Genomic DNA, 9,699 nt, shown 5'->3' on the forward strand with positions numbered 1-9,699 from the left:
TGCTCTCTTGGCGGTCGCATATGCAAACACATCCTGCATTCATTTGCAAACTGGGGAATATTTCATATTTTGAGGCCCAGATAAATGCTCCAACTCCCCAAAAGAGACACAGGTTAGGATTTCTTTGCAAACAGTATCGTGTCAACCCTCCTAGTCTGAGGGGTGACCAAAATCTTGCTCTTCTCAGAGCCCGCACTAAAATAGATGCTTACCTGTGGTGAAGAGAATCTCAGAAATTGAAGGCATCTCTGCTGCAACTATGGACCCAAAGGGGGAGCCACTATTCGGCCTCAGAGACAAGTGGGTTCTGCGTCAAGGCCATCAGGGGACTGAAAAGCAGGGTGGCTTTTTATGGGGTCTGGGCTTTGGAATCTGAATGTTTGGGCTTCCCTCCAGCTTTTCCAGGCACCAGCTCTATGCCTTTGGGAAAATCATTTGACCTCTCCGGGACTCAGTTTCCTCCTTGATAAAAATCGTTCCTTCATTCATGCAAAAAATATTTATTGAACATTCACCATATGTCTGGCACTGTTCCAAACCCTGGGGGTACAGCAGGGAACAATGCAAGGTCCCTGCTCTTGTAGCATTTATATTATGATGATGGGAGATAGACAATAAACAAATAGGTGTATGTCAGATAACGGTAAGTACTCTGAAGAGACTCAGGGCGGAATACAGGGGACAGTGGGGGACGGACTTTATGTTGGGTGGTCAGAGAAAGCCTCTAAGATAAAAGGAAAGGTAAACTTGGAAAAAGAATATTCTAGGCAAAGGGAACAGCAGCTGCAAAGCCCTGAGGCAAGAGATGAGTTTAGAGGGTTCAAGGCCCAGCAAGGGGCCCGTCCAGGGGGAGTAGAGAGAGGTGGTAGGAAATCCTATTAGAAAGAAAGGTGGGGTCGAACAGATCCTGTGAGGGCTTGTAGGCCATTAAAAGGACTTTGGAAATTATTCTGAGGTGGGAAAATGTAGTAAGTCAAGCCATATGAAATTGCTGTTTTTGTAGATCAGAAATGGTCGAACATTAGCAAAGTTATATGGTTCAACTTAATAGATGTAAACATGCAGTATTGTTAATTTATTATGACTACTTAAAAAAAAAACAAAACAGGCTTTTCTATTATTTTGGCAGGATTAATCGGAAAACATTTCTTCCTTCTACTGAGCATGAATCTGCCTCCTTGCAGTTCTCTCCCAATGGCTATAATTCTGCCTCAGGGCAATGCCGTCTGTAGTCGCCACCCCCTTTGCCCAAACGATCCTTTTGATATTGAAACGTAGTTATCATGGTGTCATGTCTCTTCTGAGATGCCTCTTTTCTGAGTTAAATACTTCTGATTCTTCAGACCATTTCTCTTATGATATGGTTTCCTGTCTCTTCCACATCTTGCCTTCTGAGTGAGTTCTGAACAACTGGTAGGAAACAACCTTCCCCGTTGCACCCCACTAGTCTGAGGGAGCGTTCTCCACCTCAACCCAGTAGGGTTCTCTGCGTTCCTTCACCTCCTAACCATCAATAAGTACAGACACTGTCTTCTGGCTCTTCCTCAAGAGGGAGTTGGGGGCCCCTTGATCTTCCAATGGCCCTGAGAACCATCCCCTCCACTGCCGTGGGACATAGTGCCAGATTCTCAGACAAAAATCCCTAGGAGATGGAATAAGAGGGGTTCCCAGGTCCAGCAGCTCGGCCATCGCCATGTCTGGCACCTCAGCCTAGGTTCTTTGGTGTCCCAAGACTTGGAGTGCTCTGTGTGATGAACCTGCTTGGAACTTTTTAAGGGTTGGCATCACAATGTCCCAGACCTGGCTTCCAGGATCTAGATCTGGCAACTGTACAGTTTGAGAATCGGGAGATGTGGGTTCTAGTCCACGCTCCATTTATTAACCACGTGACCTTGGACAAGTTACTGAAACTTTCTGAGTCTCAGTTTTCTTATCCATAAAATGGAGATAATAACGCTACTTCATCAGCCGAGGGAAGAGCTGTGGCACAACTGGATATTAAATGAGCATGTTTCCCCACACCCACCACAACACATGGCCTCCACCGCTATCCTCTAGTGCAATGGTCCTTCGGCACTGCCCAGACTCTTGCAGTGACTAAGTGGTCTCTCTGCTTCCATTCTCTGTGCCCCTAGAGTCTGTTCTCCACAGCAGGGCACTGATAGTGATTCCCTAAGGAATTGTTATCCTACTTGGGGAAAAAAAAGACTCTCTTCTTAATTTCACCATCAATACTGTAAAATTAGACTTTAACTAAAATAACAGAACTTGAGTAATCCTTTTAAAATGTAAATCACATCACTTCACTCCTTTGCTCTGGGCCTTATGGCTTCCTATTCCACTTCGAATAAAATCCATACTCCTTTCATTTCCAGCAGGCCCTACCTTAGCTGACCCCTGCCCACCTCCATCCTCACTTTGTCACTTACCACTCTAGTTCCACTGACCTTGCTCTCTTGCTCCCTGGACCGCTTTCTTCAATGAAACTACCTGAAGTTTGGGGGGTGCTTAGGATAGGGAAGACGCTAGCACTTATTAAGTAAATGTGCCAAGCACTTTCATAAATGTGATTATGTACGACGTTCAGAAGAATGGGCCTCTGAAGCTAGGCCTTAAAGGGAATTCCCCTATCCTCCATCCCAATACCCAGTGGGACAGCTCAGAAGAGCTCAGCAAATAAACCCAAGAAACTTCTGGCCTCAGAGCCCCCAGGCCTCCAGCTCTCTCCTTCTAATAACCCAAAGGGTTATTAACAGTCTCTTCACTTATTAAAATAATTTTTTATCGGTCTGTCTGTATGTCAGAGAAAGGAGCTGGAATCTCAGATCCTGCTTTGAAAGGGCAGCCCCTCACTAGGGTAGGAAAAGAGAGACAAACCTCATTGTTCATGAATTACCCCTTCCTTATGGGAGGACACAGCACCTCCAGCACTGGACACAGGTTTCTCTTGGATTTAAAAACTCCATTGGGGGAAGAAAAAAACCTCAGGGCAAATGAAGAAACATTGGGAATTCTGGTCTATTGAGGACAAAAAGCCTTAATATTTGAGTTCAGGCCTGTGGGCTAGCTGTGCAGCTCTAATTCAGGGAGCTGGAGTCTGTCAATGACGATGAGCTCCCTGAGGGCAGGGAAACACCTCCACACTTTATATCTGTCACACTTCTTATCTGTCAAAAATTAGTGAACTTACACGACCAGAATGGCATTTTTACAAGGCAGGGAATTGGACCACTGATCTTTGAGTTTCCTTCTAAGCACTAACAACCAGGATTCCATGTTTTTGGTGTCTTCTATGGATGGATACCAACCTGGTGGCAATGAAGCAACTCAGATTTTCAGGGCAGTACATTTACAAATGCTCCTCACCATTTTCCATTCAGAACCCTTGGCTTCTGTATAATATTTATGGCAAACCAGTGGCAAGAGGAAGGATTGAAGTTTTTGACCCTAAGGTTTTCCCACCACAGCTTGTTTCCTTCATACTTGGCATGGGCTCAGCACAACATCTCTGACTCCTTCTGGGACTCCATAATCACAGCAAAGAAAAGAAAAGAAAAGAAAAGAAAAAGGCTCAACTGACTCCTATTTAAAGACTCATACCAGGAGTTATCTTTTCAAGGAAGACCTCCACCCCCATGTCAAATTAAGTGACCCTTTTTTGTCATCCCATAGCACCCCATTCTAGCCCCCCCCCCGCATTTGTGCTTCTGTCATGTTTTTATACCCAGCACAACTTACCAAGGTATTGACACTTTAAAAAGGAATCGTGGTGCTAGCCGTAAAAGAAATACTTCTTTCTTCCCAAAATATGGTGCCCTCCAGCTAATACCCAATCTCTCTCCTTCCATTCCCAGCCAAGTCTCTGGAAATCCATTGTCTGTTCTTCCTCATTTTTATCACTTCCCCACCTGAACACACTACAGTCTATCTTCTGATCCTGCCAAACCTTCCAATGAGATCTTGCTCTAGTCATCAAATCCAATGGTCGCTTTTCAGTTATTTTCTTCTGTTATAGGATCATTTTTAAACAAAGGTTAAATCATGATTTGCATACACATATAAAATGAATGTGTCAAAAAGTGTATTGAATCCATTAATTAACGAGAGATCCAGTAAAATGTTTTAACGGATTCAAAGGAAAATTCAAAGTACCACACTCAGATAGGTAAACCAGGAATTCTGAAATGAATTTTTTTTTTAATTTATTGATTTTTGGCTGTGTGGGGTCTTCGTTGCTGTGCACGGGCTGCACGGGCTTTCTCTAGTTGCGGCGAGTGGGGGCTTCTCTTCATTGTGGTGAGCAGATTTCTCGTTGTGGTGGCTTCTCTTCTTGCAGAACACGGGCTCTAGGCGTGTGAGCTTCAGTAGTTGTGGCATGTGGGCTCAGTAGTTGTGGCTCACGGGCTCTAGAGCGCAGGCTCAGTAGTTGTGGTGCATGGGCTTAGTTGCTCTGTGGCATGTGGGATCTTCCCAGACCAGGGAAACTTCCCAGACCAGGGATCGTCCCCTGCATTGGCAGGCGGATTCTTAACCACTGCACCACCAGGGAAACCCCCTGAAATAAATTTTTGTCCACAAGGCACTAATCAGTTGCACTCTACCATACACAACTGATTTGCATTTCTATGGACAAGAATCCTCTGCATTAACAGTTTTCTACAAATTAGAGGGTTGTAAAATAGCTGATGGACAATGAAAAGCAGAGATAACCTTGATGGGGAAGTTAGACAGGACATGCAATAACCATTTTAGTCCCTTTTAAAGTCTTTCCTGATACTTCCTTGTCCTGTCTGTAGCATTTCACACTAATGGCCATTCCTAAGACTCTCCCTTTTGCTCTGTGGTGTCACCTCGAATTTCCCCCCACCTCTCTGACTACCCCTTCTCTGCTGAAGTGGGCTCCTCTTCCTCTATCTGTCCCTTAAATGCAGGTAGTATCCAGTGTTTTGTCCTGGATCTTCTCCCTCCTCCCTCTACCCACACTTTTGAAGGTAATGTCATCTATTCTTTTGTCTTTAAGCCACCAAGGTTACGCTGATGACTCTCAAACCTCTATCTCCAGCATAGCTTCCTTCAGAGTTGCAGACCTACATTTTCTTACTATCCCCCCAGCACCTCAAATACAACATGATCTACCTACGAAACCCAGGTGGATGGGGTCACCTTTTACCCAGCTGCTTAGTCTAAACCCTTGGGAGCCAGGCTTGTCTTTTGCCCCTTCCTCACGCCTCATATCCAATCAGTCACCAAGACCTGCTGATTCTGCTTCCTTGCTTAAGCTCCAGCCTTGCTGCTCTTCCCCATTTCCATTATGGCTGCCTTAGTTCAGACTTTCTTCACTTCTTGTCCGGATTAATATAAGAGCCTCCTATCCAATCTTTCTGTCTCCAGCCTGACCCCATCTAATCCATACTTGACTCGGCTGCTGAAATAATCCTTCTAAAATGCAAATCTGATGTGATACTCTTGTCCCTGAAATCATTCCATGGCTCCCTGTCAAGGTCAGGACAAAATTAAGCCCATTAACAAGTCAGTCGAGGGCTTCCATGAGCTGACCCTCTCTGTCCAGCCTTGTGTCTTGTTGAGTCCCTTCCTAGGGTTTAAGGAGACCACTTGTGAGTCTACTAACAGTTCCCCATCATGTGGGCCATGCCATTTCCTGCCTCCTTGGAATGGGTTCTCTCCTTGAAATTCTTGTCCATCCCCTTTCACCTTTTCCTAGCTAACTCCTGAGCTTTGCCTCCTGCCTGGAGATTCTTTTACCTCCTGCCCATGTCTGGATTATGGGTTCCTCCTAGGTGCTCCTTTCCTGTGTCCCCATCCCTGCACCCAGGGTCACAGACAAGTTTGTGATTGTTGGCCTATCTCAGGAAAAACTCTGGCTCCCCTGCTTTTCTCTTTCTATGTACTTAGTACACGAGGTTGTCACTGTTTATTTGCATGGCTTCCTTGTGAGTCAGGGGCTGGACTCCACATGTATCCTTTTCCCTCCTCAATGTCTTCCTCTTACACAGTTCCTGAGGATGGCTTATCTCCCCTGGGGAGGTTTTGAAGCCATGTAACTCAGATTGGGACTTGAACCCCCAGTCTTTTAACTGAGATCACACACCTGGTCTCAGGACTTAATGAAGCTCAGGTTCTTGATGTCTCATCAAAGAAAGAATTCAGTGAGACAAAGTGATAGGTAAGAAGTGGATTTATTTAGAGAGAAACGCACTGCACAGACAGAGTGTGGGCCATCTCAGAAAGCAAGAGGCCTTGGGAGAAACTCACTCCATAGACAGAGTATGGGCCATCTCAGAAGGCGAGAAGCCCTGAAATATGGCATGGTTAGTTTTAATGGGCTGGGTAATTTCCGAGGCTAATGAGTGGGAGGATTATTCCAACTATTTTGAGGAAGGGGTGAAAACATCCAGGAATTGGGAAGTCTTTGATGGTTCTCCTCAGAACTGTCATGGCGCTGGTGGGTGTGTCACTTAGCAATGCTAATGTATTACAATGAGCATATAATGAGGCTCAAGGTCCACTGGAAGTCAAATTTTCCACCATCTTGGACCTAGTTGGTTCCAACCAGTTTTTGTCATGTCCTATGGCTATGCAATTCTCCCAAAGGTTGTACCCTGCCCCCTTCCCTCCTGTTTCAGCTTCACCTAATATATAGCATCTATATATAGCCCCTCTGCCCTATATAGGATCTCAGATAGGGCAGAACAGAAATTGCAGGAAGCCAATAGTAAGGGGAGGAGAAGAACCTGTGATGAATTGATCTGGACCTCTAGTTTCATTTTTTACACTCATTCATTCTTTCATTCAATGACTCAGTACTGGACACTGTGCTAAGTCTCTGGGGTATGGAGATAAGTAAATAATGCTTTCTGTCCTTCAGAAAGGTGCAGCCCTTGGGGCTTCCCTGGTGGCACAGTGGTTAAGAATCTACCTGCCAATTCAGGGGACACAGGTTCGATCCCTGGTCCGGGAAGATCCCACATGCCGCGAAGCAACTAAGCCCATGCACCACAACTATTGAGCCTGTGCTCTAGAGCCCGCGAGCCACAACTACTGAAGCCAGCACACCTACAGCTGGTGCTCCGCAACAAGAGAAGCCACTGCAATCAGAAGCCACGCACTGCAAGGAAGAGCAGCCCCAGCTCTCAGCAACTAGAGAAAGCCCTTGCGCGGCAACGGACACCCAACGGAACCAAAAATAATAAATAAATAAATTTATATATATATAAAAGAAATGTGCAGTCCAATAGCAGAGACCTGTCTGTGTCCAAATAAATGTAATATGTGATATAACTGCTAAATACTAGGAATCTGAACACAGCGCCACCTTAGCAGAAAGAGAAAGCTATTGCTTGTAACTGTTGGGGGTTCCAAGTGAGAACTGCTGCCCTCTGAGCAGGGACTTGAAGGATGAGAAAGACAGCCTAGTTTTTCACAGGAAGAAGGGCATTCCAGGCAAAAGCAAGTGGCCCAACAAAGACACGGAGCTCTAGGTATGGGTTTCCTGGGATCAGGCAACAGTCACAAACTTGTCTGTGGACTGGATGCAGGTTGGGCATACGGGGGGCAACCCGGTATTTAAAGAGTTCTGAGATTCTCCCGGACCTATCCCCCCGCGCCCTTGACCCCTCGGGCACCCGGTGCAGCCACGCACACCCGGGCAGGGTCTCCAGGCTCCGGGGGCGCCTGGCGCCGGCGGCGCTGCGGACCCGCTGGTAGCAGCGGCGCTGCCTCTGCCCACCGGCAGCCGCGGCCTCCTCCGCGCGCCTCTCCACGCCTGGTTTATTATGCACGAGGCAGGCAATTTGCCTTCCGCCCCGGGGACCCATCTCGGAGACAAGAAGGTAGTTTGTTCTCTGTAATGGCTTCTGCTGGAGTGTGGCGGGGCCGAGGCGCGAGCGGGGAGCCGGAGCAGGGCGGGCGGGGAGCGGGGAGCGGGGAGCGGGGAGTGGGGAGCGCGATGCGCCGAGCGCCCCCCAGCGGCCGTCTGGAGCCCGAAGCCGGCGCCGAGGAGGCTGACTCCTTTTCTCTACCCTTCTTTCTGCTGCCTTCTTTGCTTCTTAAGCGGTTTCCTTTGTTTCTCCCATTTCCCCCTGTCTTTCGGCTTCATATTCCTTGAGCCTTACTTAGTGTTTCCTTCCTTCTCCCTCGTCTCCACCCCATCACGCTCTTCTTTGTGCGGAGACCGGGGGTGAGAGGGGCAGGAGGGATACAGGGATGATTAAAACAGTCATCTCTCCCAGCATGGAACGCAGCCTCGCCAGGAAGTTTGTCTCACTCCCTTCCCGTTCTAGGCCATCTCTGCCTCTCTTTTTCCCTTTAGCATACTCCTTATCAGTTTCTTAGCCAACCCTAACCTCTGTCCTTATGCCCATGGGAAGACACCCCCAGCGCCCTGCCCATCATATTCAGGTGGTGAAAATCGAGACTGATCCCAAGAATGAGCACCCATTTCTCCTGAGATGTTGCCCATTGCCTCCTCATTCACCAGAGGTGTTTCCTTCCTGAAGCCTAAAGTCTCCCAGGAGAGAGAGAGAGAGAGAGAGAGAGAGGGAGAGAGAGAGGGACTGGCAGGCTGGCACCTCCTGGGATGATCTCTTCCCAGTGAGGGGTGACTAAATCAGACAGTTGACCATCTTCTCAGCTGTAAGGTTCTTCCACAAGGCTCAGGAAGAAGCTGGAAGCTGTCTGTCCCAGGGGTCCCCATGAGGAATTATTCCCCGATTTCATCACCCCCAGCCCTTTACCTGCGCCATCAACACCCCCAGGTCAGGCAGTGGAACTTGTGTCCATGCAGACATCTGCATAGCAGGATATGAACACTGAGGGAACAGTGAGTGCATGCTATTTACATTCAGGTGAATGAGCTGTGTGCTCCTAATGGCTTATCGCCCCTCTGAATCTCAGATCTCTCATCCGTAAAATAAGGAGGTTGCACTGGATGGATTCAGAGATCTACAAACTGTGCTAATCCATGACTCTACGTTAGGGGTAGAGACTATCCCAGAATACCCCAGTCAGGGAAATGTCCTCTGTGCTCATGGATTCAGAAAGTTTCCCTGTGCAAGGGGAGTCCGTGAGTCATCTGAACTAGTGGAAGGGGGTGGTGGGGTAGGCTGGGGCAGATTCGAGTCTGAAAGAAGCAGGGGAAGAGGGACTGAGCTGGGGTACAAGTGTAGCCACAGGGAGAGAGTGTGGGGACTGCAATGGTTAGAAAGTAAAGGGGTGGAGGGCTGAAGCCCAGAGCTTGAGGACACCTCAGGTGATGTTCTCAGTGTGGAGGAAGTCGAAAGGCTCCTGGGCATCAAGGAGGGAGTGGCAGGAGGAACCAGAAGGGCCCCAGCAGGCTGGGAAGAAGAGAACAAAGAGGTGCCCAGGCCAGGAACTGAACAGGGACAGTGGTCCAGGAGCCTGAAGGACATGTGGCTTGGAGAGTGAGGGGGAGCTGTGTGGTGGAGGACCTGGACCTTGCTGCTGAATCTCCTCCAAGCCTGTTGTCATCTGAGGACCCTGTCCCCTGAGGTTTGCTGGACTTCCCAACAGTGCAGGGGCACCTCCTCCAAAGAACTTGAGGGTTTATGCTCAAGGCATCGCCTCTTCCTTCTCAGGAAAGGATAAGCGGCTTCTAATTGAAAGGCAAGAAGACCCTGGGCATGTGTGTTTGCGTGGGGGCAAGTGTGTGCACAGGGGAGC

This window comes from Neophocaena asiaeorientalis, unplaced genomic scaffold, assembly GCF_003031525.2.
Source record: "Neophocaena asiaeorientalis asiaeorientalis breed wild unplaced genomic scaffold, Neophocaena_asiaeorientalis_V1.1 scaffold315, whole genome shotgun sequence".
NCBI classification, from domain to species: domain Eukaryota; kingdom Metazoa; phylum Chordata; class Mammalia; order Artiodactyla; family Phocoenidae; genus Neophocaena; species Neophocaena asiaeorientalis.